This window comes from Aulostomus chinensis, chromosome 17 (assembly GCF_037954235.1).
Source record: "Aulostomus chinensis isolate RoL2024-O1b breed Wild chromosome 17, RoL_Achi_v1.0, whole genome shotgun sequence".
Taxonomy (NCBI): Eukaryota; Metazoa; Chordata; class Actinopteri; order Syngnathiformes; family Aulostomidae; genus Aulostomus; species Aulostomus chinensis.
Genome location: NC_141336.1, coordinates 3,900,969 through 3,912,921, shown reverse-complemented (window position 1 = coordinate 3,912,921; position 11,953 = coordinate 3,900,969).

The following is an 11,953-nucleotide window of genomic DNA, read 5'->3' as shown; positions in this document are numbered from 1 at the left end:
AGGCCTGGTTTACCCTGGGATGACCTAACAGAATTAGTTTTGACAATGAAAACCGAATAGTTGCCAAGCAGTTTTATAGGCAGACATTGTACACAGAATACCCGAGCTATTCAGAACCAGTACATGTTCAGCCATGACTCTCATGCCAAGGTTTTAATAATTCAATTCAATATTATAAATGTCAGGGTGTAATAATCTGGATTGAGTGTCTGTAAATCCTTTCAAACATGAATGCACTGTGGAAATGAACACAAATCTAGGCGGTAACACAGGATTACAGGTGTGAGCCTCCACCTCTGTGTCTCCGCAGTCACATGACCACAGTAAAGTCAGAGGAGTGGCAAGATCAGCTTAAAATGTCTTATATCGGACATTTAGGAGATTATGGGTGTAGTCGCAGTGACCACCCTGGGGCCACAAGTTAAGACAATGTCATCACACTCTCCTCAGTGCTGAATGCATAAACTGCTTTTTTTAAATCCGCGTGTATGTCTTGCTAAATCCGTCCTGACTGCAAGGTCAGAGGCACTTTGTTCCTCTTCAGCCTCTTGTGTTGTCTGACGCTCTCCATCACTCTCACCACGAGACAGCCCGACGGATGAAGCGTGCTCCCTAGATTAGTGCTGAATACAGTCGGCCTGATAGAGCGCTCGCACAAGGCTCCACTTGTGTTTTCCTTCGTGTCTGCTGACAAGTCCGGGATTGTAGCAGGGAGGTGAGGGACGCCATGTTGGGCAAGGCTGACTGGTACAACAACAAGGGTTTGTTATCAAAGGAAACAACATCAGGTTTTAAAAAGATGGTTGTTTTCCTAGTGTGCTTGTTGGATTTATTTGAAAGAGCGTAGTGAAGAGAAACAGGGAAGTGGACTGTCTCCACTCCTTTAACAGTTCAGAAAAGAAACATAGAGAACATGTGGTCCAAACCACTCTCTGGGAGCCCACTGGAATTTTGTTTTTACTCATTGCCTGAAAGTACCATGCAGTAGCCTATGGAGGTTAGACGATCACTGCTGTGTAAATAAAAACTGCGGCGGTCAAAGATCAAAGTTAGCGCGACCTTCCGTAAATGCAATGTTTCTGAGTGCCTTGAGAGAATTTACTCCAATTTGCCACAAACATCCACTGCATTCAAGGATGAACTGAAAGGACGAGGTGACCGTCAAAGGACGAGGTGACCGTCACCCTGCAAGAATGCAAGAGAACTTATTCAACGTTGCTACAAACAACCACTGATAAATTGAAAGGGTTTAAAGGGTTTTGAGTGTTAAGGTCACGATCACCTCACATGGTCACATCTTATATATATACAGTAGAGAGATATATATATATAAATATATATAAATATATAAATATATATATATATATATATATGTTTTTTTCTGGTTGGAAGTTCTGGTGACAGGCCCATTTCACAGAGACGTACAACTAGAATTCAGTCTTCCTTCTTTATTGTAAGGACATAAAGCACAAGTGTTTAAACTATGAATGTTTGCAGGTAAGAAATCTTTTGGCTGTTTTTTAATTGTATTTTGTTTTGATAATGTCCTTGCTTGTATGGATAATTACCGCTGAGTGATTGCTTCGCCTGATTTTATGCACCGCAATTTAAGTGGTCATCAATTCAGCACCCGACTAATACCGTTCAACAAGAACACCACCGATGTGTTAATTCTCTGATTGTTTCCAGCGTTAAATGAGGTGGAACGATAAATCTGAACTGGAGCTGAGTCTGTGGCCCTAAGTATTAGATAAAGGGCTCATCACAGTACGAGATGAACCTCTGAATAAGACATCACGGCATCCAGATCCATGGGAGCTCCCCGTGACGCCCCGGGCCTCGGTGTCAGCTGGTTCCCACGGAGAGAAACTTGAAGCAGGAGAGAGCTGTAGGCCCGCCGGCTGTCCCTGAAGCTCCTCACTCAGATTTCCCGCTGCAATCACTAGTAAAGACAGAAAGATCTCTGCCGAGCTGAACAAAAAAGTTTTCTTCGACTGCGCTTGAGAAGATTTAGGTCAAATACTTAAATGTGGTTGCCATTCAAATGTCTTCACCTTAAGTGATATGTCGTGTCGCACTCAAGGACACACTTGGCTGTTCATTCCAGAATCAGACAAATGATTCATATTTTAACAGGTGTAACGAGATGTGTAGGCTATCCATTGTATGTGTTACTGTGTGTGTCTCCTGTAATTGTCCTTTAATTGAGACGTGTGTGTGACTTAATTGAGGCATCTCCCCAAACCCCAGTCAAGTCAGCGACTTGGCTATCTGTCCTCTGCCAGGCCTCATTATCCTCCATGCACGAGTCTTCGCTGCCAAGCTGATGTGGTGCCAAAGTTATTACATGTTGTCATTAAAGTGACTACACCAAAATACAAAGTCATGTCATCCCCAGGCCTGGGGACCAGACCGGGGCAGTTCCCATCCCACAGCGACGCTGCTCTGTCACAGCCCTTGATGCTTGATTCTGACATGCAAAGTTAGAGTAAATGATGAGTTGAAACCTTGTCTAGTTCTAATCTGTGGTAGGTCTGGTACAAACGAGCACAACACTCAGCACAGAATCAACTCACCACAGTTGCACAGGATCCAGCGACCGTACCATATCCAGATATCCAGATGTCCAGTCAAAACAGCCAGGAAACAGCATCACACTCACCATCACAACTGTTGTCTGCCACAGTTCCCTACCCAGCCACTGCTCCCTCCACCTCCGTATCCGGATCACCTCACCGATATTAGTTCCTTCTTTCTTGTCATAATTGCTTTTGCCATTTTGAGCAGAGAAAATATCTTTGATATAAATGGATTTACTTCCATCAGTATTTAGAAGGAAGGTCTCTGTGTCTAATTAAGGCACCTGAGCGTGCCTTGTGTTTAGATGACACCTTAAACACATGATGTGCCCTGTACACGTCAGCGGTGTGTCCCGGGCTCGTTGAGCAGCCACTCTGCTTCTGTCCGATGTCTGTAGCACAAATCGAGCATTTCAAAGGAGATTCTGTCATTGTAAAATCACGAAGGGCCTCATCTTTGCAAAATGACACAAGAAAATTCGAAAAAATAGAGTTGCATTGTGCAGTGGCCGATGTCTCTCCCATCGACCAGGTTTGCTGTTCAGGCACCTGATCTGCTCTGATGAGCTGAATGTTGTTATTTACCTCATGGAATCAGAACATTTTGGAAACTGTTTTAATATTTTTATGTGCCACAAATTAAAAACGGGGGGGGGGGGGGGTGTGAGTGTATAAAAGCACAAAAAGAGTCCCAGCTCTACATCCCACCTCCTGTGGATCCAGCCTACAATGACACCCCCTGTGGATTATTTTACTGCTTTGAGTTTGCAGAACCACAATCCGACGAACCTCAAGAGAAAAGGTTGGTTGGATGCTGATCAGATCTTGAGATCATTCAGGTGATTCCAGCCGTGTTTCCAAAGGAGCTCCTCAGAGCAGGAGCGATGGGTAAGCAGGCTGTTGTCCTCAAGGAACTCCTTATCTGTCCTTTGTTGGCCCTGCGTACATTGCTCACTTCCATTGTTGTGCTTGTCCCATTGAGGCCGGGGTGAATGAGCCTGCTGTGTAACAGCTTTCTCCTCCCCTCCAAATGAAGACGTTCCCACCGATACGGAGCTGACACGGTGAGGGAGAGCTAAACCTGACGCCGCGCAGACTTCATGCAGCGCACAGCCTTGTTCTACTGTACCTGCAGGAGCATTCGATTTTCAGATGAGCGGATGTCTAACATCTATTTCTTTTCCAAATGAGAAACAAGCAAAAAAATCTTAACTATATGAATGGTAAAACAGAGTATTTTCAAGCTGCTGCTCTCCTTAAAGTTGCACATTTTCTGGAACTTTCAAAGCATCTCATATTTGCATGACTGTTTTACCATTTTACTTGGGAGCAGCAATAAAGCTCTGTGTTAAACCCAAATGAAGCATGACACACACGTTGTCAGCTATTCTGTATTGGTCCTGACCCTTTGGCAAGGTTTTTTTTAATCCCATTTTTTTCTTCTCGTATATTTTTAACTGTAAATGGACGTTTCACCAGTTAAGCTGTCTGGCAGCGTTGATGTCAGATTTTAATAATAATAATCCTCCGACCACAACAGCTCATACTTCTTGGCTGCCTTCTACTTCATGCTAACTTAAACACAATATTTTCACAACATTTTCTTTTATTGACCATTTTTCCATCCTCCTGTTTTTGGTCATGCTGTATAATAATTGTCTTTTCATAGAAGCTGCTTGTGTCTGCTGGCTAAGAAACTTTGTTGGCAGAACTTCATTATTTTTATGAATTCACTGTGGAATATTTATAGGAAAGGAATCGTCGAGCTTCGTTTAAAGGATTAATTATTGTTAAATGTAATTACATCAGACATGATCCTCATTTAGGGCATTGAAGAGTTTTGTGATTCCACAGATGGCTGGGTTTAGAAGGAATATACATTTTTAATTGGGACATTTTTGAAATGTGCCTTAAAGGAGAAACTATATTCTAACAGACAGGGAATTGTTTTCATGTTTAGTGTCTGAATATAGCTGCAGCCCGGCTGCTTCATGTGTCAGTGGTTTGGGTGTGGTGGCTGGTGTTGGTGTGCTGTGCAGGATATACATCAGTATATGTTAACCAGAGCAGGTGGGACACTAGTGCCCTCTTCTGGAGGAGGCAGGTCGCACGTTAGAGCTGCAGCCTGAATGGGCTGGCGGGTAATCAAGCAGAGGACAGAAAAAAACATTTCCCGATTGCCACCATCCTCCAGCTTTTATTCCTCCTTCGTTTTTAACACACACTGAGTTGCTGTCTAAGTTATTTGCAGTGTTTTTAGAATTTTCTGCCTTTTAACCATAATGAAAAATTTACTGACTAAACACACTTCATCTGCTTCATTGTCTTCACCTGCTGACTACTAATCACCCATCTGAGTCATACACAGGCAGCACATTTATAAGGCGCCACGGAACAATCTGTTTGCATGTTGGTCATGTTTAATTGATTTGTGCGAAGGCTCAAATTTGCTCAAAGATTCCCTGAATGTTGCTTCCATGGGGCTTAAAGAAATTACATTTCAGGTGAGGGAATCACTTAAATCTGGAGGGGTTTTGTTTTTTTTGCCTTTCTTTTGAAAATCTTGTGTAAAAGTAGAAACTAAAGAGACCCAGAGTTAGAGGAATATTTCTATGTCAGGCTGTTGGGCAAACAGCATGAAAGTGACAGTCAAAACATCAAAAAAAAAAAAATCCTGCACACACACACACACACACACACACACACACACAATCACAACCGCCCAAACCTGCAAAATGATACTGGCCAACTAGGATGTGATATTGACAGGAATGGCACAACACTGCTGTCTTTGTGAGTGCGGCTCTCCGTTGTGTGTATGAGGGAGGCGGGTCAGTTCATGACTCCCCTTTGCTTATCTTTCCCATGATAGTGCATCTCATGCTGCGTGGGCTGGACTCAGCCCTCCTCCTGGCAGGACTCGGCTATTCTCCTCCCTCAATAGCTCTGTGTGACTCCCCCAGCGGTGGCCCGGGTTGTCTGAGGGCCTGCAGCCGAGTTCCTGCTCTTTCTGGGACCCTCAATCCTGCTCACCCTCCGGCACCACCGAGTGAAGAGAGGGGTCACCCTTTTTATGCAAAAAGATAAATGAATGAAATGATAACTATGCTGCCAGGTTGACCCAACGCTAACAGTACACGCTCATGTAGTTCCCAAGGACGGGCCACTATGGGAGGCAGGGAGAGGGATTGGAGGGAGGGTGAGGGTGGGAGGAAGAGAAAACAGGGAGGCAGAAGACAAAAATGAGAAAGAAAGAAAACAGAAAGCAAAAAAAGGCAGAGTGGGGACCATGAACTCTTTCATCAGGCGATGGGAAGAGACAAGACTCTAGAAATCAAAGGAGAGGAGAGGGAAAGAAAATGAGAATAAAGAGAGGACAGGACCTGGAGAGCGCAACAGACAGACTGAGAAATGAATGCGAAGACAAGAAAAGACAAGTGCAAAAAAAAGTCCCTCAGCCTCCAAGGAACTATCGTTGATGACTGAGATCTCCAAGGAGGCATAAAACCCATCAAACTAGAAATACTGCTTTGTGTTTGTCTGCTTCTATGATGTGCAGCTGTCAGTGACACCAAACATCCCGAGTCCCAGTGGACGTTTGTACCTTAAAGACTTTTTCCTTAAAGAAATTCCCCAGACGCGTCATTGAGATGGACAACGACGCACAAATTCTCTTAGTTACTACTTACAACTTTTGGTGTTGAGTTTAAGGCAGGAGGCTGAACACAAAGAGTAATATGAAACTATTGTGTCAGTATTTATTGTGAAATAACATGTCAGGCATGGCGCCACATTCATTTGATAGTTTCTGGAGGACGAAGGAGCTGAATGGAAACGGGGAGGGTTGACATCAAGTAATCGGATAATACTTGGTTGGAGGATCAGTTCTTTCTTCATACTTTGAGAAATAAAGAATATTGTCAGTAGAACTTGCTGAATCATTGCGCAAATTCAATGGGACGTGTCTAATGACGAGTGAGTAAAATGACTTGAGATGATGGAGATTTTTGCAATTTGAAAGAGACACAAAAGGATTAGTGACAGTAAAAGGAGAGAGAGAGAGAGAGAGAGAGTGAGAGGAAGGCAGATGGAGGTCGGGCTGAATGGGAGGATTGGATGCCTGTGTGAGATATAAACTCGGTTACAGTTCTCTCAGCTTTTTCACGGTTGCCATGGACACCTTGCCGTGGAGAGACGAGCGTCCCAGGGTGTTCTCTGCATCTTCTGAGAGAATTGTCAAATGACATCATCACCAGCTGTTACTGTGGCGACAGCTCGGACAACAGACACACCTCACAAGGGGACTTGTTGTCTGCAGGTGGACGGGCGGAAAGTTACCCCCCTCACACACACACACACACACACCCATTGACACCTCTGTGCTATGCTCTCACTTTCCGGTCCATCTCCCCTCCTGAAGCCTGCAGCAGGACGTGATGGATTCTCACTTTGGGAAAAACTTCCGCTCTGCTCCTGGCAAATTCCAATTCACTTAATACATAGGATTTCCTATATTCAGCTCTATAGCGACAATACAAAGTCGGCTTATGGGAGGATAGAATGTATTAATCTCGAGGTTCAAAGGGAAAAATGTGAAAAATTCTTTGAGGGATGTAAATACTGGGAAAACATCTCTCTCAGCACGGATAAATATTTGGATTAATGCTGGTTTTCTCATGCAAACTGGGGCCCTAGCGATACCTTCAGCAGAGCGGAGGCTCCTGGATGAGTTAAGTAAAGCCCAACGGCTTAAAGAGATCAATTGGAGCCCCCACCACCACCACCACCCCGTCCCCATTTTATCCATCTGCCCATTCAAAGAGTGGCCAACAGCATGAGATGGAGGCACACTCATGTGTGAAATAGACTCTTCATAAGGATGCTTGGCCGTCTCGTTGTGGGACCTGCGTCTTAATCCCCCGCCGGATTCTCAGGGAAGACGAAGACGTGGCCTTTTCTTCTGGAACAGAGGGTGAGGGGCGGGGCCGGGGTGAGAGGCCAATGAATCCATTGACAGCAGTTGTGTATCTGTGGAGATTTAGCTGATGATTTCATAATTAACGGTTGACTGAGCAACAATGGCTGCACAACTCGAGGAAAAAAAAATCCCTCTCAGCTCCGCAGTTTCCTCCTCCGCTGGTGTGTTTGTGAAGCTAACTGGTGAAGTCGGAGCGCATGTGATCAACACACACACACATTCATGCACAAGCGCACAAATGCACAGTAGCACACACAAAACTCCACCAGACACAATAGACATGTTTCCATTAAACTATACTTAAAAATCAAAAATCCCATCTATTATATTCATATGGTGGCACAACATATGTTAATGTAGCATTTTTCATACAGAGCCACAACACAACACAACACAACACAACAAAACTACTGTTTTTGGGTTAATGTTGCCATATCGCATAGCTCTGTTTTGGTTTTTTTTTGGTTTTTCTTTAAAAGAAGTTCATGTTTCCACTGTTGCCGTCTTACTGGAGCTTTCCAAAAACCAAATTCTAGCCCACATCAAAGAAAAACAACATCTTGCCCAAATGAAAAAAAACATTTTTTCCTCCCAAACAATGGTTTGGTTTGGTTCTGATGTGTGGTGCAGCAAACTGTGGGACAGTTGTGTGTCTCTTCTTGGTATTAATTGAAGTGCTAGCTCTACATGTGGTGGAGATCAAATATGTTCTCCTTCTACTCCGTAAAGTACAGTAGTTCTTTGAAATTGTTAAATGTGACCTTAAAGCCCTCTGAGGAGCTTTATACGGCCTGGATGATTGACTGGTTTCTGTTGTGCGTCACACAAGGACCAAGTTCCTGTTTCTGCAGTACCAGGACTGTCCCTGCCCCTGTGGTGTGGAGCTGGAGTTTCGGTCTACAGCAGAAGAGTCCCGGCTTTAACCTCCTTCCTGGTTTCTTCTGTCTTCTTGTCTACCGTCGTCCCTACCCGTCAGCTTTCTAGTGGTTACGCCCTGGGTGAAATTTACCCCACCCTGCCCATTCTGTGGTTGGATCCCACTCCTTCTTTGCCTGAAATCCTATTGAACCTTGTTTGTGACCCGCTATCACCGCCCTCAAAACACGCCAAATCAGCCAAAAGTGTTCTGGAGTTCCTTCCAAATTTTCAGAGCCTGACCCTGCACCCCTGAAGCTCCACTTTCCTCCTCCCCACATCCACGGAAAAATAAAAACGGTGATGCCACGATGAAGCTGGCATGAATGAAGACGGATGCAGACATCAAGAGTTGAAGTAAAATTCTTAGATGATGGGAAACTCCATATGGCAGCCGCAGCCTATTTGGTATGAGAATCCTGCAGCCTCCTGGAGCCGCTGGCAGGAGTTTGGACTTTAAGTGGTCTATCGAGAAACTCTTGAATACATGACTACATCATAATACCTCCGACATGGAACGTCTCCCATAAACTGGTGAGCCTTCGATCTGATAATGACGAGTTTTCGATGCTCCAGAAATGAAACAACAGATACACGCGTGTAGTTGTACTAACAGATGCTGCCATCACCGGCCCGTCCTCCCCCAGCCGTCGCTATGATGAATCCTCCACTCTCTCTCGCTGACTGGCCCATAGATTCAGCTCCCACTAAGTAATTAGCCATGAAAAACCTCAGAACTCAGTCCTCGCTAATGTCTAAGGATTCATTATTGTGTAAAAAAGATAAAAATTCAATTATTTCCTCCTGCATTAGTTGGGATTGTCCTCCTTCTGTTCAGGCTGTTCTCACATTGTTGTGCTATCAACACCACATCACAACCTGGTGGCTAATGCAGTGCTCCTGGTTAAACAGAGAGAAAGTAATTGAAAAACATCATTTCATTTAATATTTTCATATATTTGAAAAAAAGGGAAAGTTCCACTGATCACCGTAAATGACTTTTATGGTCTGTTCTCTGTTTGCAGTCATAATAATCACCGTCTGGTGACCGAGATAATAATTAAATGCTACATTTACATTAATGGTTGTCCTCACGTGCCTCTCGTAATGTTCCACAACTAGAGCTGCATATTTTATGAGTTTATTCTTGAATGCAAGAATCTCATTTATCCGTTCTGTCAATTGTGATGTATACCATATCATGCGCCGTGATACTGACCATACCAAACCTTCCTACAACTCCCAGAAAACACTGCAGACATGTTTAGTTCCTCCACTAAAGTCCTGAGTTTTAACCAGCAACACTGCAGTCATAAAATAAATGACCACGCTACCTTTGCAAATGTGTTTTATCTCAAAATTTGGCTCAGTAAATACTTGTTTCAGCCTTTATTTAACCAAATTCTGTCCGGCAACATACAGTACTGCGTATGCTCATGCTAGCACACAAGAATCTCTGTGAAAGTACCCTCTTTTATTATTTGTCTTCACAAAATTGTGACCTAGTCAAGTGATGGCCTCACTTGCTGATGACAGTTATCACAACAGGTAAACACATTTCTGAAAAACAAAACTACATGGAGAAGAGAATTCCATCCATCCATTTTCTTCCGCTTATTCCTGTTAAGGGTCGCAGGGGGTGGAGCCTATGCCAGTGGCTTTCAGGCGAGAGGTGGGGTTCACCCTGGATGGGTCACCAGTCTATGGCAGGGCCAACACATAGAGACAGACAACCATTGGCTCTCCCAGCCACACCTACGGTCAATTTAGAGTCTGGATTAACCTGGTCCCTCTTGATGTCTTTGGACTGTGGAGGAAGCTGGAGTACCAGAGAGAACCCAGCAGGAACAGGGAGAACATGCAGACACAGAAAGACCCTGTGCCTGCGCCAAAACTCGGAACCGTCTTGCTGTGAGGTGACAGTGCTGACCACTGCACCACCGTGCCGCCTGGAGAAGGGAATTCTTTTTATTAATTTTTTCATGGAAATCTTGTAAAACCGTGAGCACAGGACAAATATGGTATAAGAACTATGAATGTTACTTAAAAATGACTAAAAGGTGGCATAATACACACAGCATTTAGCACAGGAAGCTATAGCATGTGCTGCATTGAGAACATCGAAAGCTAAGTGATTGATTAAAGATTCAAGACACATTGAATATAAATAGCAGGATTAAAGATACAGTTTGTAGAAATATGAAGCTACCTTTGCCATATGTGTGATAGCATTAACCTAGCCTAGCCATCTAGCATGACAACTTATCATTCTAGCCAATGGGGGAAAAAAAGCATTCAAAATGAATACAGGCAGAAATAGCCTGGCAACTGCAAACTGAACAAGAATGAATTTAGCCAGAAATGTCTTAAGAACCTAAAGATTTGATGTGAAGAGTTTTTTTGTATAATTGTCAAAAACCAAACTTAACAGTTGTTTATTGTTTTATATTTGTTAGGGTCGGGTCAGTGATGCTGGGTGAGATTTTTTTGCTAAAGGTGTCAACCAGAATCTCTCTCAGTCGATCAAGGTTTCCTGAAGTTTTTGTCCTTCTGGGGCCAAAACTCAAACCAAGCAGGGGGCCACGGACCAAAAGCAAACATGTATGATGTTGACGTGCCTGTTGACTGTGTGCCACCGTCACTGCAACCTCCTCAGTTATTTCTTACCTCATTTGTGCCAAACTGACATCATGACAAAGATTTTGCTGCCTGATCACATCAAGAATCATAAATATTAGGGATCTCATACGTTTACCTCACAAAAAAAACAACAGAAACAGCGATTTACATATTCTTTACTAATTTTTGTTTTTAGTCTGTTATTGATTTTTTTTTTTTTTTCTTCCCCAAAACGGTGAGACAACATCACACAAGCCGGATCTGGCCCCCGGGCCTCACTTTGAGCAGCCCCGGTATCTCTCAGTACCTCCAGGTCTCCAGGTGCATCAACTCTCATCTGTCCCGGTGTAAAAGCGTGACTACAAGCCTTCTCCCTCTCCGACTCTGTTTGTGTTTGTCTTCTTAACAAGACTTTTCTGTGCAGCAACACTTAGAACTCACTAATTTGTCTCCTCTTTTATCACTTAATTAACTTCCAGCGTTTGAGCCGAGAGTCTGACGATCAATATGAGTCACCGCTACAAACGAGAACCCTCTAATGAGATCAGATTAGGAAACAGGATTACACCCGCTGCTGCTGCTACCAATGATTAGGAATCACTAAGTACCCTCAGTGCTATTAAAAGGCCATTATAACAGCATCTATATACTCTATTTCTGTCTGTGACAATGCAGTAGTTACAGCCTCAGTGGTTCTCTCTCCTCCTGCTTCCTGGCCTGTAGTCCTCAGCTCCGTTGATTGTGACACAGTGTGTGACGATGAACCCATTAACGTTTTCACAGGTTTCACATGTGAGACAGCAGCAGCTGGTGTTCATGAACACTTTGATGCCCTTTGGCCCCGAAACCTGCAGTGCATTAG